The sequence below is a fragment of the Camelus bactrianus genome, chromosome 15, assembly GCF_048773025.1.
Source record: "Camelus bactrianus isolate YW-2024 breed Bactrian camel chromosome 15, ASM4877302v1, whole genome shotgun sequence".
NCBI classification, from domain to species: Eukaryota; Metazoa; Chordata; class Mammalia; order Artiodactyla; family Camelidae; genus Camelus; species Camelus bactrianus.
The window spans coordinates 52,219,959-52,247,592 of record NC_133553.1 but is presented as its reverse complement, the minus strand read 5'-3'; the positions used below and the strand labels follow the sequence as shown (position 1 = coordinate 52,247,592).

Genomic DNA, 27,634 nt, shown 5'->3' with positions numbered 1-27,634 from the left:
TTTCTGTGTGGGATCTTTCCGAAACTATATGGCCAGTTCCCCCTGCCAAGTTTTGGGGAAACTAGGTCTGCACCAATGTGGGCACTGCCACTGTATACAAATGATAAATCAAGAAAAAATAGCTCCTATTTTCATAAACAAACTGCTGTAAATCCAGTCACTGCCAGTCCTGCTAATGTGACATCACTGAGTGCCTGCTCTGTTCCTCCCAGACTGAAACAATCCAGAAGAAAGGCTGTCTAGACTCCAAATGGTGGTCATAAATTTCACCATGTATTTTTCAGTTTCCTTTGTTATTTTTAGCAGAGGAATAGTAGAAGTTTATAACAGGCACATAAATAAGCATTTGGGGTTTTATGAGTGAAGACTCAAGATTTTAAGATTCGTGGCTGATGTTTAAAGCACTTTGTGCATCTTTATTTTGCAACAAAAATTTAACATAAAATATCCTTATTAATGAAGTGAAAAGTTGTTATTACTAATTAGGAGGTAAGGAATGGCCTTGTGAGTCATGGCCAAATAAGATCATTAAGTGAACTCTGATGAAGCAGAATGGTGTCTGTTTCACTCAGCATTATTATCACCATGGGTTGGCACACTGTAAGTGCTCAGTAAACATTTGATGAATTAAATTGATTCAAAGATGTATAGAACAGTTTCCTGAAGTTAGGTCACTGCAAAATGGGCATTACAGAATTCAGATTATATATAAGTTTTAAAAAGTTAACAAGTATATCAGTATTTATCTGTGGCCTGGCAGAAAGTAATGCTTACTATGTTCAGAACTGTCTGAGTCAACTCCACAACTACTCTAAGTAGTAGGCATTATCATCATCTATGTTCAGCCTGTCAGGGTGTTCAGAGAGGTCAAGGACCCTGTAAAAGGTCATGAAGCTGGGCCTCAGATTCACTCCCTCCTTCCACTGAAGTAATCTACCTACCATAACACAAAACATGAGGTTTTTATTTATTCCTGACCATCCACTCTCAAGTTCCCTGCCTCATTTACTTTTTCGTCATCCTATTTATTTCCTTCTAGTACTTACAGTACTCCTTGATTATCTGGTTTATTTGTCTGCTTGTTAACTATCTGACTCTTGAGAGATAGTGCTATGAGAACAGGTAATTTATCTAACTGTTCACAGCCATATGCTGGTACCTAGGACATGGTATATGTTGAATGCATTGAATGAATGAATGAATGAATAGATGGATGGAATCAAGTGCTTTTTGTAATACTAGAGGAAAGTCAACCTAAGTAAAGAGAACTTAAACAGGGTCACCAAATAATGAAGAGAACTAGCAGCCCAGAATTTTAAAATTCATGGTTACTTCATTCCAGTCTCATACTCCCTGATTAAAACCTTACTCTTACTGTTTTCAACTATAATGCTATTCTTATGCAAGCTACATGATGATCAAAACTATATTCTCTTTCAAATTCTTTCCACTAAATGCTTTATATTTTTCTAGAATTACGAGCACATAATATATAATATTATGAGTCACCTAGTCCACTATCCAGCATCTAAGCAAAGTCTGGCCCAGAAAACAGAAAAGATCTCAGATTCAAGTAAAAGTGTTGTTTACACCAGTTCAAATGTTTTAAGAGCCCAGAACTAAGGACCTTGAAGTTGTGGGTTTGGGCCACAGCCTTGCCTTAGTCTATGGTAGCTACAGAGCACAGCCAGCCAACCATCCTGGAAATACATTTCCTTTGTCATTGTTAAGCACTGTATAAATCAGATGAATGAGAAAAAAATCTCTGTTACCTCTGAATAAACAACTCAAGGAATGTGCTTCACCCATAATAAAGCAGTCATTTTAAAAGGTGTTTACTGGGAGTTTTTAATGGCATAATAAATGTTTTGATATGTTGTGATAAATATCAGTATAAAAATTGTATATATATTTCAACAATAGGGAATTGTTTAAAAAAAAACAGAACACTAGTAAGTCTGCATGATGAAATTTCATGTGGCCAATAGAAGTCATGTTTTAGAACACTTAAAGAAGTGGGAAATGCTTTTAGTTCACCTTTGTATCAGTCATGGTCCTACCAGGAAGTAGATGGGGTGACTGAGAAGAGTGACTATTCACAAAGGACTGGGCAGGGATAACGGAAACAAATGGGAGCTGGTAGAGCACCTTGGGTGCTAGCATCCCTGGGGAGTCACTACCGTCCAAAACCAGAAAGGGCAGGGAGGGAGCAATTAACCTGAGCAAAACACAGTAACACCTGTAGCTGTCAAAGAGGGCCTCGTGGTGGGACCTATGGCCTTAGGTAGAGAAATGCTCCTTCTAACCACAGCCTAGAAAGGAGTGATCTGGGGAATAAATACCCAGGCTTTTCTACCCCTCTGCCATCTGATCTCATGTCAGTGCTTTCCATTGTCAGAACCAAACTGGAAGGCAGAGGGTGAGGGAGCCCATTGATGGAGTCTATAGAGGTCAGCCTCCCAGAACAGGGTTGGATGGAGGAGGGAGGAGTGTGGATCTGAAGGAGCAAATGGAGAATACCCAGCACAATATTCAGTGAACAGTCAGATTGTAACACAGTATTACAATGTAATTCCAAATTTATAATTAAATATGTAATATATATATATATATATATATATATATATATATATGCACGCACACACAAAACATACACACACAGCTCAGGTTCCCCAGCAGATAGACTGATTTACATGTAGGAAGTTTGTGAAGGACTCTTGGGAACAGTGATGCGAGTGGGGAGGGAAGCAGGATTGACAGAGGGACAGGTTGAACTGTAACTAGGTTGTAACAGAGGCCATGGCCATTCCTACGTGGAGCTCAAACTGGGATGGCCCTTCAGAGTTGTCCCAATTGAATCAAGAAGGCTGGGCTCTGGTAGTCCTTCAACAACTGGTTATTGAACGCTGGCTGCCCCATGAGGCCAAGGGCAATGCCTGGGTAGAGCCATTAACGGCTAACACCCCCAGCACTGAGTGACTGAGAGCATCATCCTACAGACAGTGGGGGGAAAGGGGCAGGGAACTAAGGTATGGCAGGTAACAATGGCTGACTCTGGGTCACAGAATTATGGTTGAATTATTTTCCTGTATTTTTTGTTTGTTTGTTTTTTTAGTAATACTTTTGTGTTGTTTCAAATGTTCTAAAAAATAGGAGGCAACTGGCAACCTGTATCACAATATGTCTTAGTTTGATAATCAGTAAGTTTACAGTAAAAATTAAAAAAGGAAATTGAGTTGTTGTTATTGTTTGGTAACGTGCATACTCCTAGAAGACTTAGAACAAAACTTTTTCTTCCCTTTTAATTCTTCTAATTTCCACTGCGTTGCAGACACATATTGACAGAAAGTCAGTGCTCTTGGCTACATATTCCATAGAATGGCATAAGAGCTTAAGTCAGAGGCTACCGTTACAATGTCTATTAATACTTCAGTCTCATCAGTGTGATATTAAGTAGGTGCCAGTCAGTCTAACTGTTAACGCTGGGGGTGGGCAGGTTACTTGCTATTAAGTATCACAATGCAGAGTGGTCAGCTGGCATTATATATAAAAAAGGCAACATTCTAGAGGCAGCGTCTACAGATCTTTCTGCCATTCAGATCAATCAATGACACTCTGCCAACTAGCATGTTATCTTACTAAAAATACAATTTTATTGGTGAATTACCGACTTATTAATTGGCATGTGTTCAAAAAAGATTATCACTGGTGACACTGAAAGTATTCAAAATATGCAGATTAGCTTGAATGATTTAGGAACACCCCTCAATCCTTGTACAAATAGAAGAATCCAGCCAATTCTAACACGTACTACTAGAGATGACATCAGGGGTTTGATTCTCTAATTGGTCCCCCGTTCTAGCTACTGGTTTCAGTGGAGTTCTAACTGCATGAGAGTGCCCCGTCTGTCTGCTATGAATTTCGCATACAAGATGAAGTGTAAGCACTTAAAAGAATTCCACAGAGCAGGAGGATTCTTTTGAGTTTATAGAAAGTTTGAATGAACTACTTTGGTCTACTTGCTAATGAATGCTTGGTTTAATAAACGCCTTTTGTGTACCTAAATTTTGCCTGAAACCTGCTTTTATTATTGCTAATGAGTGCTTCGTTAACAAATGCCTTTGTGGGCCTGAGTTTTGCCTGAAACCTGCTTTTATTATTACTTGGTAGCAAGTTTGTGAGGTATAGCTAAACACACCACCTCCTTGATAGCTATTATTATTCACCAAGAAGAATCTAAGAGTCATGCATGTCTAAAATGGCTTAGGCTCATTTGGCAACATGTACTAGCCAGGCCAAATACCAGGGACATCAAAAGAGCATTATTATTCTTTTCCTTCCAGAGCAAACTATTGATTCAGAATTGATTTACAAGAATATTGTTGCATTCTACTTTTAGGAGTAAATATATTGATTTCTTCACAAAAACAAGCTCCCCCTTTCACTCTGCTTTTTTAATTAAATCACTATAATATGCTGGTCGTAAGTGCTGGCCAATCATTGTTCATCAGAAGCCCTCAAACTCCAGCCCATAGGCCAAATCTGGCCAGCCATCTGTTTTTGTGCAGCCCACAAGCAAAAAAAAAAAAAAAAAAAAAAGAGGTTTTAACGTATTAAAATGGTTAAGAAAAATGAAAAGATTAATATTTATAACATGTGAAAGTTACATGAAATTCAGATTTCAGTGACCATAAATAAAGTTGTATTGGAACACAGTTTCATTCGTTAGTTCACGTGTCATCTGTGGCTGCGTTTATGCTACGATGACAGAGTTGAGTAATTGTAACTGAGACTATGAGGCCAGTGAAGCCTAAATCACTTGCTATCTGGTCCTTCACAGAAAAAAAAAATTTGCTAAACCCTTCCCTTGACGATGGGACATACCATTAAGCAAGTCAAAATAGAGGCTCAATTCTCATGAGACTTAGGTTCTTGAGGGAGACTGAACACACACACACACAGAAATACACAACAGCAGTAAGTGCAATGGAAAATAAGAATGTCATACGGAGTGACAGGCCTACTGACATGGAGGCCGACAAAGTCCTCTCTGAGGAAGTGATATTTGGTTGGGGATCTGAATGACAAGAAGACAGCAATATGAAGATAGAGACTCCAAGCTTGGAGTACTGGGGAAGCAGAAAGATGGACAATGGACCAAGTGCATGGACAGCGAGGGGACAGTGACAGAAGAGTTTATGTACTCCCTTTGTTTCTTAGAATTGTCAGGGACTGTAAGATAAGAATCTCCCTGGAACTTGGTGACAGCAGCTGAAGAGTCATTAACAACTTGGTCAGTGTAAAACAGTGTCAAAGGGCAGACAGGCTGAAAGATTCTACCATCTCCATCAGTTCATACCCCCAGAAGAGGCAACAAATCACCTGCAAATTCTCCTCTCTCCTCCCACTTTTCATCTCTAAAGTATCTGAGGAAAGATGTGAGCAAATGAGTGGAAATCAAAGTAACACATAAACCTTGCAAGGTCCATGAGCTACAATCTGGAGACAGAGGAGCTGCCAATTTCCCCCACCTACTCCCATGCTCATACTGCTCCTGCTCCTGGTGTAGAAGTTGACTTATCTTCTCACCATTCACTCACTGTCATGGGTTATACACACTACTGTATGGCTGAAGATCTGGGGAAATGAAGGAAATCTGAACCCACGCCATCACTTCAGTTGCTACAAATGTGTTCACAAATAAAAACACGTGATCACCTTAAACAACTTCAGTTTCAAAAGCTTCACTTAAAGTACCCAACTTTTGTGCTGTCTCTTAGCCAGCATTTGTATGTATTTTTAATGATTATGGTTATATGGGGAATATGAATTTTTAAATCAATATTCCTATTAGTACAGGCAAAGAAGTCAGCACCTTTTTAAAGAAAAACAAGCCTCTCCACTGGAATTTGACACATTGTAAAATGATTATAAATCAATAAAAAATGTTAAAAAAAAAAAAAAGAAAAACAAGCCTCTCAAAAGAGGAGAATGAAATGTAATTAGAAATGTATTAAGGTTTAAAAAACTGTTTTTAACTTGTTTCCTAAGAAACCAAAAATAGAACTGACAAGTACAACTTCCAAAGAAGCTTAGATCTACTTACTCTATTATTAAATTTTCCAGTTTAAATTTTTTAGAATCACTAATCTAAGGGGTGAAAAAAGCTCTTACATGAAATAAAATTAAATTCCCCAGTTAATTGTGTTTGTGGTTATTCTACTAGTGAACATGGATCTTCATGAACAAAGAAAAGTGCCAGGGTTGCTCTCAAACAGGCTAGTAACGTTATTTTGCAACCAACAACACACTGAAATTCTTATGCAGCCACAAATACCATCATAGTCTGCTAGATTTGTGCAAGTAACTGCCTGGCAGCTAAATTTACTTAATTAAAAAAAATTCAGCCACCAAGAATGAAAACTCTTAGTAGGGAGACAAAAGTAAACTCATTCTTCTGTAGCATCACCTCTTCCCACTCAGTGTCTTCAGGATGAGGAAGAAACATGTGACTGAAACTGAGCTCATACATTTATTTTTAAAGTGTTTCTAAGTAGTTATATGAGATGAAAAAGTCCGTATTTGGGGCTGGAGAGAGTAGACATGCGAGAAGGCCAGCAGAAACTTCGGAAATATGCGATTAACACGTGAGCCTCGAAAGCCATGTGCTCAGCCTCACGTGCTCCCACCATTCCCCCCACGGATAAGCCATAGTAGAGGGCAGTAAAAGGTTAGCTGGAGGAGAACCCTCCTCTCACCTTTGACTGCCTTCACTATGTTCCATTCCAGGAGCTCCAGGGCTTCAGATAAAAAGGTCAAGAGACCAGGAGTATACAGCACATTCTCCTTCCTTTTGCCTGTCCCAATCCTAATCTTTCCCTTCAGATTCCCTCTTCTAGGTGAAGCCACAAGCACAATCCCTGCTCTCAAGACTCTTCACAGTCCAGCCAGAGATATGAATATGCTTCCAACCATTTAAGAGGTTGTGTCTACTCTGATTAAATGTTTTAATAAAGTGTAACAGGATTTGGGGATCAAAGTTTTCCTATTGCCTAGAATTGACAACCAAGTATTATTAAGTATCACCAAATTCTAAAAGGAGAAATGAACAGCTGGAATGAGATTCCTCCTTGGAGGTTACTGAGGAGGGAAATGAGCAGCTGCACCCCACTCTCAAGTTTTAAAAGAATAAGAGAAGGGGGAGGCAAGTCACGTGCCTGCAAGTGCAGCCTTCTAAGTGCCACGTTCTTGGGAAATACACTGTCTTGCTTAGCAGTCAACATATGGTTCTAGGAAGATAAAAACCGACTGCTGATTCATTTAACCAGCAGTCAGGTGTAACCATAATGGGAAATGAGAGAAGGAAAGCGTCGTGTAAGTAGTGTAAGAGAGTTACGTCTTCATCTATCATAATAGAAAGTCAAGAGATAATGTCTAAAATTAATCATTTAAGAGACAGCAGTTTGAGTTATCTTAATTTGAAACTGGGAGGAATGCCCAAAGAAATCACTAAAACTGTTATTGAAAAGTGAGATGGGGTGGGTTGAGAGGTGCGCGTTTTTTAAAATATATTTTTAGCACTTTGAGACTTAAACATGTGCAGGTATTATTTTATTTAAAAAATAAAATTAACTTATAAAAACAGAAGACTTTTTATTTAGGTAATAATTTTTGTGGACCTTTTCTGTGTGCCGTTTATCAAAAATGTACAAAAATTTAACACTAGTAACATGGATATAGCTGATAGATTACAACTGGTCTTAAACTCCTAGAGGTTGAAGTTTATTTAGTATTCTAATGTGAGGGCCAAATAAAGGTGAGTATATGTGTATGTCTGTTAGTAAAACCCATATATTAGAAACTGAAGTGGGGGTAGGGGGTTCTCCTGCACATGCCCTAACGTCACAGAAAGATAAAAACCAGGCAGACCCACCCAACAAAGTACAGAAGAGTATCATACAGGGACACAAGAACTTATCAACACGGTGGCCATTTGGTGTTGGCATAAATAGCACTGCACGTGTTGATCGGCCCTGTAAGAGTCATTGCTGAATTTATAGATAGAAACTGTCAAGTCAGAAACCATTATCACAAGAAGGTTAAGTTCTGCTAAAAAGCTTCCAATCTGGGGAGCAAAAAGGGATGAGTTTAATACAATCTAAAATGGTTTAGGTAATAAAATTCTTCTGTAACATTCCTAACTGGCAATTCAAGCAGCAAAATCAAGTTTTACAAATCTCAACAGATTTAAAGAAATGCAAACTGGTGCCAAAAATAGAGCTTTGGTTTATCTTACCAGTCTTAAACCATGGTTGACCATTTTATGTGCTATTTAAGTGAACACATGCAATGCAAATTTTGACTTTATCATCCTTAGCTATCCAGAGAATGGCAATACCTAAAATTTTATTTCTAATAGTTATAGACACAGCCAGACTACAACTAATGTATTATCTGTAATAATCATCCTCTACAGTAGTAGGGTCTTATCCATTTTAATTTTCCCAAGAGATACTTTAAATTCACATTCACAGCTCTTCCTCTTGATTAACTTCATTGAGTTTCTCTTAAAGTCAAGGATTACATATACATATTTTAAATAACTCAGCAGATAAAAGTAATTGACTTCTACTATACCTGTCTATTATCCTAGTATAGGTCTAAAATCACATTAATAACTCTTTCCTTGGTAATACCCAATTACTTTTTATGATCCCTACATCACCATTCATTGTTGCTTTTTTCCTTTATTGCACATTCTGATGTAGCAGATGAGACAGTGGTTTTGTCTGGGACACACTTTGATGGAGCCAGCAGGCAATGTGGACATTTTAACAAAACAGTTTGGAGAATTCTACATCCAAGTATAGAAACAATCACAGTAAAACCAGGGGTGCAGAAATGGGATGGAGTCAGGCTCTGGGACTGCATGAAGCCCAAGAAAAGGATAAAGATTTCTTTCTTGCACATTAAGTGGTAATTTTTTAAAGTTGGCTTGTTATTTAGAACTTATTAAAATATTCTAGACTCACAACAGCCGTATCAGTACAGACGGACAAGGATCATTTAGCCATTATCCCGACTCTTAGCTGCCTCCTAACCAACTCTCTTCCCATTGGATTCTTCAAGACAAACCCAAGTACTATAAGACTATGGACATCGTGACGTTTCACCCAAATACTTCAGTACATAGCTCGGAAAAATCAAGACGTTTTCCTACATAGTCATGGTGTTACTTTAACATCTAACAAATTTAGCACTAATTCCTTAATGTTCTTTAATACTCAGGCCATATTCAAATGTCCGCATCAATAACTAAAATGTTACAGCTGGTTTGTTCAAATTAGAAAAAAACTGTTTCTGACAGAAATATGGAAAATATTACAACTGTAAAATCGAGATGTAGATGTTTGTTATGCAATTGCCTTTTCTATGCATTTGTAAATTTTTATAATGTCCAAAAGAATTACATCATATCGTTGCAAATATGTCTGTATATGTGAAAGAGGAACTTTCTAAATCATGCTACTGAGCCCTGTCCTGTTCGATACTGTCATAATTATCTGTACAATGATACAGAAAGGATGTTTACCGTATTTCTCAGGTGATGAGCTGGCAGGAATAATTAATGTGTTAGACAGCTGAATCAAAACCCAAAACCATAACAAGGACGGATCAAGAAATGAGTAGTGATACACTGAATATATTTTTATGGTCAACAAGAGCTGGAAGCAAAGGTCACAGGCCAAGAGATATAGTAATGAAGAAAGGACTGAAGGATCACCATGTAGCTTTTGTGACGGCTAGATCAAGTGCAATTGTTGGAAGCATTTTAAAAAATAGGGTGTTTTATTAAGAGGGGCTGCTGTCCTCCCTGACTGTGAGCTGCATAGTCTAGGAACTTTGCTTCAAGTGCACTCCCAGTAGAGACAGCAAAGAGGGAAGAGAAAAAGAAGTGGCGACAAAATGTTTCATCTGTGTCACAGGAAGGTAGCTGTTAACACTCCTTTGTACACAGTAGGGTAAAAATAGTTGAAGCAGTTACTATAGCAACAGCTATGTTATCCACAAGGTTTTATTCTACTAATATTATTCAGAAAAGGAAACCCATCTTATAGAAATTCTGTTTTAACATTGAGACTTATCAGAAACAGGAACCATGGGAAACACATCCCATTCGACATTAAATACCATGATAACATTACAGATTTAAGATGGATTTGAAAATGACCCTGAGGCTTGGATTTGGATTCTTTGATCAAGCAGTGTAACAAAAATATGAGTTTTTATCTCTATGGCTCTAAAACAAGAAAATGAGAACAGAGCAATACTGAGAATGTTCAATCAATTAGTTTTTAAAAATAATCTCAAACAGTTCCTTTTTTTATAAAAAACAGACGCTCAAAATTATAAATAAAACAATATATGTATGTATAAACCAAAGAGCTCCACCTAGAGTTTGAAAAAGTGTTCTTATTACTTAACACACACAAATACAAATAACAAAGCACTATTTACACATATCTTATCTATACTCTTTTTGTTGATGTTGAAAATATCTATTTTTATTAAATCTTTATAAAAAACAGTTTTTAATGATGCTGTCTATAAGCTATTTTTCTTCTAAAAATTTGGCAGTAGTATTTGTTACTGTGGATGATTTAGAAGCCATTATCTTAAGGCCAATTATTTAAAGGTTGGGATAGTGTTTAAAGCATTGTGGAGAAGACAGCTTAAAAGATGGATTCTTACCTGTACTTGCTGTAGGCCCTTGAGAAGCTCACCTGCCAGCTCTGAGTTTTCCCATCAGTGAGGGTTAGACAAGATCAGTGGTTCTCAGCCCTGACTGCACTTTGGAATCACCTGGGAGCAATAGAAAGAAATTGATGCCTGGGTCCCACCCCCAGGGATTCTGATTTAGTCATTTTCCTCTGGGGCCCAACCTAGATGCCATGAAAAAGCTCTCCAGGTGATTCTAATACACAGATTGGCTCCTTAGGATCAGATGATCATCAAGCCCTCTTCCACCCTCATGTCTGTTACCCTAGTTGGTGGTTCTTAGGCTTTAGGTACTTCAGAGTCATCTGGAAGTGAAAACAGAGATTGCTGGACCTGCCCCCAGGGCTTTGATTCTGCAGGGGCCCAGAATTTGCATTTCCAACAAGTTGCCAGTAATACTGATACTCTAGTTCAGGGTCATACTTTGAGAATCACTGTTGTAGATGTTGACCTCAGAATTACATTTTCTGAATTCCTCAGATTATTCTTACTCTACGGCAAACCACAGTCCAATATTGTTAATTAGTCTCTCTGACTCCAGTCTCTCTTCCTCCAGGTCTTAGCCCATACTCCCAACAGTTAGTATTCTAACCCACTAATTCTGTGCTACTCCCTGGCCTGAAACTTTTCAGTTACCCCCTAGAGCTAACAGAAGATAAGACAAACACTACAAGCAAGGCTTTTCAAGTTTGACCCCAAACTTCCTTTCCCACCTCAATTTCCAATAGTCTCTGTCATTTGCCTATGCTCCAGTCTCATACCCAAACACACCACAAAGGCAATTTCAGCTCAGTTTCTTTGAACCTGATATTCCCTTCTGGAATGTCCCTATTCTGCCTTTTTCTCTGTGCTGTCACTGTCCATGCTGTGTGCCTGGTACTGTGCTAAGCACTGGGAATTCAAGGAAGAACAGGACAGACAACGACTTCCCTTAAGGGGTCTTGAGATGTAGACACTGTTGAGCAGTGAACCCAACACCATTACCCTCCTTCTCCCTCACTGTATTGTATAGATTTTTTAACTTTCTATGTATCATGAGGTTTTGACATCTTGAAAAACCTTTCTGGCTAGAGAGAGACTGCCTCTCCTGAGGACTTGCCAATTCTTAGAGATTGCAAAAAGCTCAGCCCTGAGCCTGCCTTTAAAATGCCCACTAACCAATCTAGTGTCCCACCTCCTCTATGGGGCTGCGCATCCCAGGAGGTAACAGTCTTCTCCCTTCAATGTCCCAGGGCCAGAGGCCAGGCAACTAGGGACCATCCCTACAGTCCCAAGCCTTCCAGAATATTTCAGACTAGCCAATCCTAAACTGTCCACCTGCCCTGCCTTTCCCACAGACACCCCAACAGAAGCTTTGGCCTAAACCTTCCCCTCACTCCCTCCTAACTACCCTGGTGTTGTCCCCTGTGACCCTGCATGCATGCCAGGCCTTCTGTCACTAGGACCTGTGAGCATAAACCTTTTTTTTCTGAGCCTCAGTGAGGCTACCTCAGAAAGGTGCCTGCACCTAACCAGCCATCTCATTGAAGAACACGGAACACTCACCTTCCTCACCAGTGGCTGGAAAAGCCACTTACAGCTAGAGATGACCAATGGCACACCCCTGGAGTGTGGAGCAGGCTTCTGGGAACGTTTGCTTCCCAGATAGGATGGAACAGACCCAGAGCCACGTCTTCCTCCAGCCTTGAGTGTGGCTGTGATGCTGGAAGTTGGCGTGGTCTGTTTACAACCAGGAGAGAAAGGACAAGAAAGCCGAGACCCAGACATGGACGAGCAGCTGGCGGAGTGCAGCCTCCACGGACCACCCGCCCCTTCGTATCTGAGAACAGACCACTCCCGCCCGCCTGCTTGGGCCTCTTGCTTTATACCGTTACTTACAGCTGAAAGCATTCTCTCGGGGTAGAGCGGGGGATATTAAACAATTAATTCTTCATAACAGCTGTGCTAAGTGACTTGAAGAGGCAGAGCCTGTGGTGAGAGGGTGTAACCGCCTGAGTGGGAACTGGCAGGGCGGGGAATAATCAGAGAGGCCTCGAGATAAAACAGGCAGAGGAGAGAACTTCTGCAGAAGTCCTAAGGGAGGGAGAGCATGGGGTGGCGAAGGGATGGGAAGACCAGCGAAAGGGAGAGTGGCAGAAGAGGCCAGAAAGAGAGGCAAGGCCTGGCCTGCGCCCCAGGACAGGAGGGCGCGCCTCCCACCGTGCACCCCGGCTAGGCATGCCCAGGCTCCACCCTTGCACCGCCCATCCTGCGCTGAATCACCTGTTTCCCTTCTTTCCCCCAAGGGATACTCTCTGCCTTTTCACAGTACCTTCAGTCATCTTTGTACCTAGCAGAGGGACGAGGAAAGACACCTACTAAGTATTCACTGAATGAAAAAAGTACCATCATAGGCGATTTTAACCATTAAAAACTATCTCAAAAAGCCATACACCAATAAGGGGACTAATTTATGACTGTTTTTGAGGCCCAGGTCTGCAACTGAGTCCCACCAGGCACCCACTTTGCCATCTTTACATGATTGGATGAGATGTTTGCTCCTTTAGAAACCTGCTGGGGTTAAAATATTAGATGACCTTCGATGGGCCTGTCAGCTCTATAATTCCCTGACTTGAGTACTTTTTAAAATCATAAGGAGCCTGATGTTAGCACCTCAGCAAAAGAGAGAGACAGAGATAGAAATAGTTCTATTACGCATTGAAATATTATCTATATTTGCCTTTAAGCTGTGAGTTTTTGGGTGATTTTATTTAATGTCCGTTTCTTAAATTTTTATAATTGTCTTGATTCACTTAAATTACCTAGATTGGTACAATTGTCACAAATGACAAAGAACAAAACTTCCTCTTCCATGAGTCCTTATTTTTCTCAGTATTTATTTGAAAAACACTTTATAAATTTTATAATTAAAAGTGAATCCCCAAGTTTAAATGTAAAATGTACATAGCCTATTTAACTCACGTCCAGGAATCAACACATCAAAAATACTCGGAAAAGCATACAATTTCAGCATTGTGATGGGGAGGGCAGCAGGGAGCAATATTTTAATGATCTTAATTGCTGGCACCCAGTGGTAATAAAAAGTGGACTGATTTTAGTTGGTTTTCAGGCTCCCTGCACGCCCACCCTTATTGACTGCACCCAAGCCTGCATGCTGCTCCCTCCGCTCAGATTCAATGCACTGGCAGCCTCTTCACCACGCAGCTCTCAGCCCAGATGTCACCTCCCTGGAAAGCCCTTCTCTGACCATCCCATCTAAAGCAAGGAAAGCACTATTCCCTTCAGGGCATTTACTGCTTCATCTGAAAATAGCCAGTGGATTTATTGTTTGTTGTGGGGATCTCTACACAAGGGACTGAATGTCATCCCTGGCTCACTGCTGAACCCCAGCATCTGGAACTGTACCTGGCACACAGAACAGGTACCAAATAAACCAGTATCGAATAAATGAAAAAGATACACATATACATATGCACAAGAATGCTCAGGTAACAAGATTCATGAATAGCAAAAGAAAAACTGTAACAACCTGAATGGCCAGTAATAGATGAATGATAAATTATGATTTATCCATACAATGGAATACTCTGCAGTGATCTAAAAGAACATTTACTGCCATGAAAAGATGCTAACAATATACATACAGCACAGTGAAATTTTTAAAAGTTGTGGAATAATATGTGTAGCTTGATCCCATCTTTATAAATAATGAGATAAATGTAATTATATGGGTATATATAGTTGGGTTTTTTTTTTAACAATAACAGAATTATACTATACATATTTTAAACATATATGCATGTTTTTATACACATAGGGGAAAAATGTGTAGGAGTATAGTATTAGAAGGACAGGCAGGGTTTATATCTTACTCCATACAATTCTGTATCATTTTAATTTTTTGAACAACCATGTAACCTTTTGCAAATTAAAAAAAATTATCACATTTATTTTGTGGTGGGGGTGACTGAGTAGGTTTCAAGCTTTTGGAAATTTGAGATGTATTTTTCAAAAATATCTTATGTTCACATTTTTATATTGTAGATTAACATTAAAATATATAAAATAAATACTAAAAAGGATATTTTATTTACAGTATCAACTTTTAAAAAATGAATTAGTCTCTTGACTGCCAAAACTTGGAAGCAACCAAGATGTCTTTCAACAGATGACTGGATAAACTAACTGCAATATATCCGTACAATGGACTGTTATTCATCAATAAAAAGAAATAAGCCAAACCCATAGAATGTACAACACTAAGAGTGAACCTTAAGGTAAACTATGGGCTTCAGGTGATTGTGATGTGTCAATGTAGGTTCATTCCTGGTAAAAAAAAATATACTGCTCTAGTAAGTGATGTTGATAACAGGGGAGGCTATGCATGTATAGGGGCAGGGGTATATGGGAAATCTCCATACCTTCCTCCCAATTTTATTATAAACCTAAAATTGCTCTAAAAATAGCAAAGTTTTTTTTTAAAAAAGAAAAGTTAAAAAAGGAAATGTTCTTGTAACTTTATAAACTAAAGCTATAGAATTATCATCTAACCAAATTCTGTTTCTTGAAATGAATTCCAAAATCACACACACACACACACACACACACACACACACACACACACAAAGAAATGAACTATCAAGTCACACACACATACACACAAAAGAATCTTACAGGGATATTTCTAAATGAAAGAAGGCTGTCTGCAAAGGCTATATACAGTATGATTCCAGCTACATGACACTCCAGAAGAGGCAAAACTATGGAGACAGTACAAACTTTAGTAGTTTTCAGGGGACAGGGGAGAGGAAAGGAGGGATGAATAGATGGAGCACAGAGGATTTTGGGGGCAGTGGAACTAGTATTCTGTATGACACCGTAATGATGGATACAAGTCATTATATACCTGTCAAAACCCATAGAATGTACAACACAAAGAATGAACCCTAATGTAAACTATGGGCTTTAGTTAAAACTAGCATATCAATATTGGCTCATCAATTGTATCAAACACATCACACTAATGCAAAATGTTAATAAAAGAGGGAATGGGGGAAGGGAGAGATATATGGGAACTGTACTTTCTGCTCAATTTTTTTACAAACTAAAACTGCTCTAAAAATAGTCTACTAATTTTTTTAAAATTAGTATGGCATTATGCATTCATTTTATTAAATAGGATTACATTACTAAATTCACACATTTAAAATGTAAAGTTTAAAGCAAAAGCCATGCATTTAAGTAATTTTAATAAAGATGTTATATTCCAAAAGAAAATAAATGACCTAGTATTAGAGGTCTAAAACTTGATATTGGAACTCTGACTCTTCTGTAGATATTTTTCATGTTTCTAGCTTTCCATTAGAATAATTTATGTCAATTAGGTTACACTAAAATTTTTTTTACAAAATTTCAGCTCCTTAGTGAGTTTTTGTTCTGAAAAATGTCCAAGTCTTCTATTTTTCAACAAAACATCCAATGGAACACACACACACATGCATACACAAAAATAGAACATCCAATGGAAATTTCTTAATTGCCCTATTTGTATAAGAAGGACTTTGAAGAATAAGGTATAAAAATATTAGCAAAGTGCTTTAAGACTCTCAGATGAAAAAGTTAGGAAAAATTAGCAACTCTGGCAACACAGAAATTCATGCCACTAATGGTCTGTCAGAGAAAAGTTATTTTTATAAATTTTAAATAATTCTGAATCTGACACTACCTAATTATTCACAAAATCCATTGCTTCATTCCAATCCACTACATAACAGCTGGAAATTTAAAACAATGGGATTTCATAGTTAAAACAAAATTCTGTTGAAATTTCACATTTCATACAAATGCTTACTATCTGTGGAAGACATAAATAAAACCATATTGGTGAATACATCTATTCTATTTCTGACTCTCAAACAATGAACATATTTTAAGCACATATATTTTATCAACTCTGTACAGAATCACAGACTCTGAGTCGGACAGGACCTTTGACGTCACCCATACTAACTATCTAGTGAGTTAGATCTTCTACAACACCCTTGACTGGACTGTTAACCACACCAGGGGTCCAAAAACTTTACTATAAAAGGCCAAATATTAAATAATTCAGGTTCTGTCCCCATCTGGTCTCTGTTGCAAATACTCATCTCTGCCATGATAGCACAATGGCAATGGCAGACAACACATGAATAACTCGGCATGGCTGTGCTCCAACAAAACTTTATTTACAAAACAGGAAGTAGGCTAGATGTGGCCGGAAGGCCATACCCCTGATACAGACTCCTCCGAGTTACTGATAAAATTCCATTAGGCATATTAGATGCTTTTGGAGGAAGATCTTTTGTTAGGGAGAACTGAAATAAGCATATTCATCCATTGCTATAACCAAAATTATTGCCTTCTGAAACGAAGAGAACATATATCCTTTGCCATGTATCAGCCCTTCAAATACTTGAAGTAAACTATCATGCTTCCCTCAAGCAGTATTTTCTCCAGTCTAAATACCCCCAATGCCTTCAAGCATTCCTCCTATTATGACATAGTTTTCCAGACCATGTGACCAATTAATCATCCTGTTGTATACATACTTCAGCCCCTTAACTATCCTTTGAAGTGCAGAGTACAGATACATGACATATGGTTTTTGAAATATGTAGTAATCAAGATGGAATTTTAATTTTAGAATTTGTCTAACTGTCTCCAAATACAAATGTTTTTAGTTTTCTGAGTTTTTTATTTTAACAAAATTACCATTCAGTCTTTAAGAAAAATATATTGTGTGTAGATATAGTCAAAAGTTTATGTCCAGTATCATTAACTCTATACATTACTTTAAAATGATTGTCAAGAAATAGAAAATATTTTTGTTTAATTTTGAATAAGAAAAAAAAGTAAGTAGGCTTAATAAAACAATAGATTCAAAATAGTTCCTACACATCCAAAAATGTTGGCTGAACTTACCTCGACAATTGGAATCATATAGTGCAATTTATAAAAGAAAACCATCAGTCATCTTTTCTGAGAAAATGAAACACAGAAGGGGAAGAAAACACACACACCACATGCAGTGTGTCCTTGGATGCCGCTGGCTTGTTAGCAAGAACAGAGCAGGGCTGCTACAGTCATAGCCAGGCCACCTCTAAATGATGTTCCTTCCCGTGGTCCACATTTCAATAACTTGGGAAGAAACCACATCCACATTTTTAATGACAATTTAACTCTAATTTCCGTGACTTACTGTCATAGCATTATAAAAAAAATTTATAACTAGAAGAAATTAAGGCCATATTTATATAGCTGTAAACACTTTATAACCCATTTCTGTAACTTACCGTGGCTTAATTTTTTGATAATTCAGTACCCTAAAGAGTATATTGCACATATTAGATGCTAGAGGAAGAAATTCATTCTTTAATATATGGACATTTTTATTTGTCATGACACCACAATTTATAGTGTTTGTTAAGCTTGATTTACACTCTCTGGTGTCTGCTTCCTGCTTGCTTCATCACAAAAGCTCTCCCTGGGTAATCTCATCCATGTACCTGACTTCAAACACTGTCCACTTACTGTTGATGACCAAATTTGTTTTTCAAGCCCAGTTTCTCTGCAGGCATGACCCATATATCTAAGAGCTTAGGGGTACTTCCACCTGGACAGTCCAACTGCCACTAAAACAACATGTGCAAAGGTGGAACACCATGGGTCATATAATGATAGAGAATGTTTACTGATTATTCATCATGTGCCATGCACTGTGCCAAGTGCTTCCCATGGATTTTTTTTTCAGTCTTCACAGTGCAATTCAACTTGCTATGTTCATTTCCTTTTACCTGAAACCCCATTAAAACGATAGCATCAAAATATGAAATATGTAACAGACATCATTCACTAACTACCTAGTACCCATTCCACTCCCCTTCTTCCTGGCCAAGAGAGCACAACTTTGCTCAGTGCATCAACATGTCAAACCAATTTCTCAGTTTTCTCTGCAGCACGGACTAACTATATGACCCTATAGGAGGAGCCAATGAAACACAAGGAGATGTCTGTTTTGGGAAGTTCAGGAAAAGCAACACCATCCTTATCCTTTCCTGCCTTCTTCTTGACTTAATAGTGAATATTATGTGCAGCTGCACTGTTTATTTTTGGACCATGAGGGAGAGGCCGAGAGAACCACAGAGACATTGGCCCTCATATCACTGAGCCACTGAACCAAGGCCAGTGACCATCTACCTCCAGACTTCTTGTTACTGAGAAAAATGAACTCCTATTTGTTATCTCCATTTTCAGTACGGTTTTCTATTAACTTGCAGCTGAAAAAAGTCCTAGTGGATCTAAAACTATAAACAAGAGATTTCAACAAACTAGAGGGAAAGCAGATGGAGGAGGAGTAACTACACAGAAATACAAACCCTAGCACTTGTAGAAGGAAAAACAATGAGAAGCAAGCAAGTCAGCTCACCTCATGGAACCCACAGAAGACTCAGGATTTGGAAGCACCAAGGACTACAGAAGACAAGACCTACAGATAATAGCATTTGGAGGTTTCCCAACAAAAAGCCAGCTTTCCACCACTCACCACCCTTCTTCAAGCCAACAAGTCTACAATTACATGTTGGAAAATTTCCTTAAAAGTCTGTTTCTTCTTGGCTGTCTGTTTATATTTATGAATAAGTCACTGAAAATATGATTGTAGGGAAAGTCTGTGGTATAAAAGAAAGAAGCAAAACAAACAGAAATAAAAAAGGAAAGGCAAAGATGGGTGAAAGAAAAAAAAAAAAGAAACTTAAAGGAAACAAAAACAATGCAGAAAGCAGAAGGAAACCGCCAAAAGAAAAACACACACTATCCTCAGAGAACTATGAGGGGGGATAAAAAAAGAACAAGGTGCTATGAAGTAGGAACAATCAAAATAGCACAGCAGAGACAAAGAAAATTAGTAGGAAGGTTGGAAGATGAACTTGAGACAATTTCCCAGATAAAAAAATTGGGAGAATAGGTGAGAAAAATTGAAAATTAGAGGATCAGGGCCATGTAGAAATTTCAAAAGAGGAGAACCAAGAAGAGAGAGAGAAAGAAACTGTCGGAGAAAGACAATTAATTCCCCTCCCCGAAGAGCCCAGCATCTAAAGTTAAATTAAAACAAGCATGAAGGCAGATGACTGAAAATGCAGAAAAGGAGGGATAAACTGAACATCTCAAAAGCTTTCTGGGAGGAATAAATAGGTGTAGCTCCCAATCCTTTGGGAGAATGACATCAACTCTCTCATCAGAAACACAAGAAATCATGGAATTATGCCTTCAAAGTTCTGAGTGGGAGATAATTTTGAGTGTAGAAATTTATAACTCCAACAACCAATTAAGCATGAGGGCAGAAGGCAGGCAAGGATACAAACTTTTTGTCTCTCATGCACCTTTCTTGGAGGAGCTTATGGAGAATTATGTTTTAACAAAATAAGGAGCTAAATCAAGGAAATGAAAACACATTAACTGAGGAAACAGAAACCCGCTCCAGGAAAGGGACAAGGGGAGAATTGGAATGACAGCTGTGCAGCAGGCCTAGATCCAGACTGGAAGACAAGCTTCCAATGAGAAGTGTAACTGATAGGTTATTATGAGATTCACTTTGACATTTGGAGGTAGATCTCCTGTGAGGATTAAAAAAATAGATTGATAGGTACATAGAGTTTATGTTAGAGAAAAATAGCCAAGTATTAGTTTGAACAATATGAAATTGCTGTCTTGTTGCTCAAAATTTTGTCCAACATTGGCTGTTTCATATTGTTCAACGTAACTTACAAGTGAATAATATGATGCAGGAAATTTGCATCAAATACTCTAGCAATAAGAAAAACAAGAGAAGAGTTGGAGGAATATGTGAAACAAGAATGCCAGATACTGTTATTGAAACTGGGTAATAGACACATGAGGTAGTTTATTGTCCTGTATATGTTTGAAAATCCCACGATAAAAAGTAGTTTAAAAAAAAAAGAATGAACGAAGGAAAAAGAAGAAAATCATGACAACACAAAAATGTGCAAAATTTCAATAATCTTTCAGATACCTGGAGGGATTTCTACTTAACAATGTTCGGATGAAGTTCAGTTGTAGAACCCACTGGAGACAGAAAGAAAAAAGTCAGTGACAGAGCCCATCTATACTGGACCATTACTCACACTGGGTCAGGCAACATCAGGGATGCTTCCCATCCCCTGTTCCATCTCGTCCTTTATGTATGGACTCCACTGACTTCTAGGACTGCACTGTGCAACAAAATGGTACTGACAGCTGTTAAAATCCTTAGATCCAAAACTGAATAAGGCAACTATTTCCCACTGCCCATCAATTTCTTCCCGGTTCATTTCTCTTCTTGTCCAAACTATATTCCAGGATTCATCATTCTGTTCACACCCTTGCAAATACCCTCAAGTTCCGGTTCTCTCACTTCTGCTCCTTGTAGCTGGCAACAACCAGCCCTGGATGAACCCTACTTCCTGCCTTCTCTGCATCTGTACCCAGAGAGCTAAATATTACTGGAGAAAATCATCTAAACCAGCTGACAGGCTTAACGTTATATTTATTACTGCAGACTGTAAACTGGCAATTTTATTATTGTTACTGTTTTAAATGAAGCTAAGTTACTTTCAAGAAGCAAAGCACAAAACCAACAGCCAACTTCTCAACGAAACAATGAATACCAGAACACCGTGATGGTACCCACAAGGCACTGAAAAAAAAAGTAAATGCCATGTTAGAACTCTACTCACAGCAAAGATATTTTTCAGGAATGAAGGTAAAATAAAAACACAGAGACAAACAAGGACTGAGGTAACACATCGCCAGTAGGCCCAAATTAAGAAAATACTAATGAACATTTTTTTGGTAGAATGGAAACACTCCTACACAGAAGCCTAGAGAACTTAGGAAGGAAAAAATAATAATGAAAATGGCAAATATAAGAAAAACCCCTAAAATACTGACTTTTAAAAATATCTTATGATCTTTAAAATAGGTAGTTAAAATACATCACAATAGCATCTTAAGTAAATGAGAGATAAATGGACATAAAGGGTGCTACAGAGCTTGCATTGTTGGAAAAGAGCATAAAGTAATATCAGTTATGGTTGTATGTTGTATTTCCAGGGGAAGCACTAGTAAAAGGAATAAAAGAATACACAACTTCTAAACTAATAGAGAAAAAAAGTAGAATAATAGAAAATAGTCAATCCAAATGAAGGCTAGAAAAAGGAAATGGAACATAAAACTGATAGAACAAGTGGAAAGAACAAAGAAGATACAAATTTAATTCTAAATATATCAGTAATGCCATTAAGTTTAAATGGACTAAATACTCTAATTTAAAAACAAAGATTATATGACTACATAAAGAAACAAAACCCAACTGTTTACAATGGATACATATAAAACATAATGACAAAGAAACATTGAAAATAAAACAATGAAAAAAATTCTAGGCAAACATTCAAAATTAAGGTTGTGATATCCCTATTAATATCAGATAAAGTAACTTTAAGGCAAATAGCATTATTAAAGACAGAAACATTCCATAAAGATAAAAGGCTTAAGTCACCAGGAGACTATAATAGGTCTAAATTGCATGCATCAAATAACATGGACTCAAAATATATAAAGAAAAAATTGACAAACCTACCAGAAGAAAGAAGCAAATCCACAGTCATAATTGGATAAGCAGTCAAAGACAAAATCAATAAGGGTTTTGGACATTATGACTCGGTAAATTTGATTTAATGGCCATATATAGAACACTATATTCAATAATTACAGAATATACATTCTTTGCAAGGCATAGTGAACTTCTATAAAAATGATCATATACTGGGCCACCATCTTCTTGCCCAACAATCATCTCTTGATTTACTGGCCTGTTGTGTGGCAAGCAGTACAAATTTGGACTTGATAACAAATACATATATTGACGTATATATAAGTATATATATATATGAAATCTCATATGTCTTAGAAAGAGAATACGCCTTCTTTTCAGGTCTCTTTTACAGCAAACATTGTTGGGTATCTCCCTAACAGCCATTCCTCTCTCTCTTCCTTGACACCAAATCCCACCTGCTAGGAGGAAAGCTAAAAATGCCAGAGACTTCCCTAACAGCACTTGAGGCCAGGGCACAGGCCTGAGATCTTGTTCTGTCCAGTGGGACCTGTAGAGAAATCTTCCAGGGTCTTTTAAGAATTTCCTCTCTGAGAAGAGAAGGTTGTGTGATGAAAAAGCCTCACATTCTTCCTGCCTTTGAATCAGTTTTGTAAGAGTATGAAGGACTTGCAGGCAAGCAGAGGAGATAGAAAGCCAAGAGGGATCCAGAGAAACTGACCCCAGAGCCCTAACATAATGGTGTTCCAACTCTGGAAGTGCCTGCCCCAGTCTTTTTGGAAAGTAAGAAAAACCAGCCTCTTCATTAAGCCACTTTTAATCAGATATTCTGTTACTTGCAACCTAAAGCATCCTAATTGGATCATCCATCCTAATTGATTTATCCAAAATAAATCATGTCATTGGAATGGTATAACAATCATTTTAAAGTAGAGATCTAGGCCCCATTCTCAGGTGATAATCAAATAAAAATAGAAATGAGTAATAAAAGATGACTTTAAAAAATCATAACCACTGGAAATTTAAAAACGCATCCCCAGAAAACCATTGAATATTAGCTCAAAGAGGAAGTAAAACATGAAATTATAAACCATCCAGAAAGCAATGAAAAGAACACTTTTTAACAAAACCTATGGAAAAATCAAAAGCTATATTCAGGGGGAAATGCCTAATCACTATCATTAACATAAAAGCACTAAAACTAAAGGGAACTACCACTCATGTTGAATACTTAGAGAATGAGCAGCAAAGAATTTAAAAAGAGGGAATTAATAATGACAAAAGTTGAAATTAATGAAATGAAAACCAAAAATGTAGAAATGATCAATATATCCAAAGCTGTTTTTAAAGATATACCAATAAAATAGATAAATTTCTTCTGAGACTGATTAAGGAAAAAGGAGGAAAGAGTAAAATTATATAAGATTAAGAATTTTCAAAGGAGATATAGACACAGATACAAAAGAGATTTTAAAAATTATAAAATCTACAACTACAAATTTGAAAACCCTAGAACAACTGGATAATCTCCTAGCAAAATATAAATGAATATGGGAACAAGTGGCAAACCCAAATACACCAATTACAATAGACCAGACTGGAAAGATGATTAAAGGACTATCATTAAGAAGAAACCAGGACCAAGTGATTTCATAACTTATTTTAGTTAACTCAAGAACAGTAATTACAATATTACTTAAATCATTCCAGAATGAATGAAAAGGGAAACCCTCTAATACATTGCATGAACCAGTAAAACTTTTAACACCAAAATTTGATACAGTAACCACTCCCCCTACTAAAAAAAGGAAATCATAATCTCACTTGTAAATACAGATGTAAAATTTCTAAATAAAATATTAGCAAGCAATATTCAGCAGACTCAAAAGAACAACACACTGTGAGCAATCAGAGTTTAATTCAAGGAATTCAAGAGTGAAATTCAATGTAATGAAGCATATTTACCAAAAATCAGCAGCAAATATCATTTTCCTTGGTGAAAAACTGAAACCATTTCAAATAAAATCAGAAACCAGACAGGGATACCTGCTATGGTTATTATTATTCAGCACTGTCTTGAGGCGTTTAGCAAATGAAATAAACACTGGGGAAAAGATAGACTTTTTCTGCTAAGTACACGGTTGTATACTTGAAAAATTCAATAGACTATACAAAACAAAAACAAAAACAAACAAAATCCAGTACAATTAATGCAAATATTTGAAAAGGTAACTCTATGACGTAACATAAATACACGAACATCATTAGGCTTTCCTTATTCTACCATAAGCACCCAGAAACAAAAATGGGGAAAATATTCCATACACAACAGTGAAAAAAGCAATAAAATACTGTTATGGACTGAATGTTTTTATCCCCCCCAAATCCATATGTTGATACCTCATCTCTAATGTGATAGCATTTGGAGATGGGGCCTTTGGAAGGAAATTAGGTCATGAGGGTGAAACCCTCATGAAAGAGGTAAGTGCCCTTATAAAGAAGAGACCAGAGAGCTAGCTAGCCCTCTTTGTGACATAGGAGGACACAAGGAGAAGTTAGTAGTCTGCAACCCAGTAGCAAGCCCTCACCAGAACCTGACCATGCTGGCACCCTGATCTTGCACTTCCAGCCTCTATAACTGTGAGAATTTCTGTTGTTTATAAACCACTCAGTCTATGGTACTTTGTCACAAGCACCCAAACTGACTGAGGCAAATACTTAGGAATAAACTCAGCAAGAAAAGCACAAAACTTTTATAATGACAACCATAAAATCTCACTGAAAGATAAATTTTAAAACCTGAGCAAATGAAAAGACATCTACATTCTTAGATGGGAAGATTTAATATCAGTTCTCTTGATATCATGAATATGTGCAATTAAAAAGCAAGTAAAATATGGATTCGTAAAATAGAAAAGTTAAAAGCTGAGGAAACCTAAATCAACCATAGACTTTGGTTAATACTAATGCATCAATATGGGTTCATTAATTGTAACAGGTATCATACTAATGTAGAAGGTTAACAGAGGAAACAGTAAGAAATGTACAGAAACTCTCTGTACTATCTTCACAATTTTTCTGTACATCTAAAACTTTTAAAAAATAAAGTTTATTTTTAAAAACAGATTTGTAATAAAATTAGAAAAATTTTTAAAAAAAAATAAACAAATATCATTTCAATTAAATGGATTAAAGTATCTTAAAGTTTAGAGAGAAAATAAATGCCCAAGAAAGCAAATAAATGAATGAACTATAAAGCCACAGTAATTAAATCAATATGAAGTATTGGTATTGGAACAGGTAAATCAATGAGTGGACCAGAACAGAGAACCCAGAAATAAAATCCAGTTTATATGAGATTTTAACATATGACCAAAACGTATTTCAATTCAATGGGGAAAGAGTGACTATCTAACAAATGGTGCTGGCACAACTGGCTACCCATCTGGTAGAAAATAGTCCCCAGTCTCATATTGTAAAGAAAAAACAAATTCCAGCTGGAGTAAATGCCTGATGTAATAAATAAAGCATCAAAAAGTTAGAAGGAAAGCTAAGAAACAGCACTTACAATCTGTTTTTTAACCAGAAAGGGAAAATAGCCATATCTGAGTTTACAAAAATTAAAAACAATTTATGTTGCAAAAGTGATCATAAACAAAACTGACAGGCAAATGATAAATTCTGGAAAACAGTTGCAAAAGAGATAACAGATAATGAGTTAGCAGTCATCACCAATATACAAAGTGCTCCTAAAAACTGGCAAGAGACCAGCAATCCAGTGGGAAAATGGGTAAAGGTTGTGAAAAGAGAATCCATGTGAACAAATTCACATGCGTGAAGATGCGCAAACAAACCAGTAATTAGAGAAATGTAAATTACAGTAAAAAATAACACATCACTACACTCAAACAGATAAAAGAAAGAAAGAGAGAGAGCAACAGTACCAATTGCCAACACAACGAAGATTTTTAAAAATGTAAATTGCTTACAGTTGTTTTGAAAAGCTGTCTGACAAATATTTTTAAAGCAGAAGTACATAGAAACTTTAGTCAACCAATCACACTCCTGGAAATTTATCCCCTAAAATAAAATCACCAATAAAGTGTTCATTACAGCATTGCTCTTATTGCAGGGGAAAAAATACAAATAAAAATAACACAATGAGTTCCTAGCAATAAGGTAATAAATAATGATATGCCTATACTGTGGAATATTAAGCAGCCATTAAAAAGATTGAACTAGTGCTGTATGTAACACTTGACTTGGAGGGACTTTCCTAGGTGTATTTTTGAATGATAAAAGTGAGATGCAGGGAGGGGCATACACCATGACTCTGTTTTTAAAAAGCAGATATTGAATAAACCCCCAAAATATATGTGCACCCAAGTGAGTGTGTATGTGTGTGTGTGTGTGTGTGTGTGTGTGTGTGTGTGTGTTTGTGTGTGAAGGACATGGAGACAAAACACAAAAGAAAACACACCAGGTTGCTAACATAAATGACTGTCAGTGTGGCAGGGGAGGGGGTGTGCAGGGGCTGGAAAGAAAAAACTGGGCAGAATATATGATACGATTACATAGATGTTAAGGAAATTATCAAAAATCTGCTATAACATGGATTAGGATATAACATGATTGGCACGAGTGCCCATCCTCCATGTAGTCCTCATTCTCAAACTGTTTCGTAGTCACTTGGCATTTTTCTCATCCACTGACCTATTAGTTCTGTCAATGTTAAGTCTCACAATCCTTTCTTTTTTGTATTTTGTGACAATCCTACTGAAAAATAGTTGTTTTCATTTACTGTCACCCATATTTTATGAAATTGAATTTGTGCACCCCACTTATCAAGTTGGGGTACAGTTTTACACACAAATGCAAGTATGTACCTCATACACAAGGAAATTAGGAAAAATAAGAAATTGGTAGTTACAAGTTTCCTGATTGCTGAATATACATAAAGTGAAAAACTAGTTATAAAAAAATGCATAAAGTATTCTATTTCAGTAAAAACAAGCAAAATCCTAATTATAAACGTACTCAAGTATTTTCAAGTGAAAGGCTAAGCTTCAGAGAGGATTCACAAAGCCACTGGCTCAGGTTACATAAAGGGAGAGAAATAAATGGGAAGGACCAATTACTAGCTTTGCTTTTATACCTCCCTGTATTTTATTACTTCACTTATTACAATAAGTAAAAAAAAAGTAT

At 37.2% G+C, this 27,634-nt stretch overlaps 1 protein-coding gene across 5 annotated transcripts in view; it reads right to left on the bottom strand.

Moving 5' to 3' along the window:
* Window positions 1-27,634, bottom strand: part of ACYP2 (acylphosphatase 2) — a 218,367-nt gene that overhangs the window by 78,136 nt on the left and 112,597 nt on the right. The window lies entirely within an intron of this gene.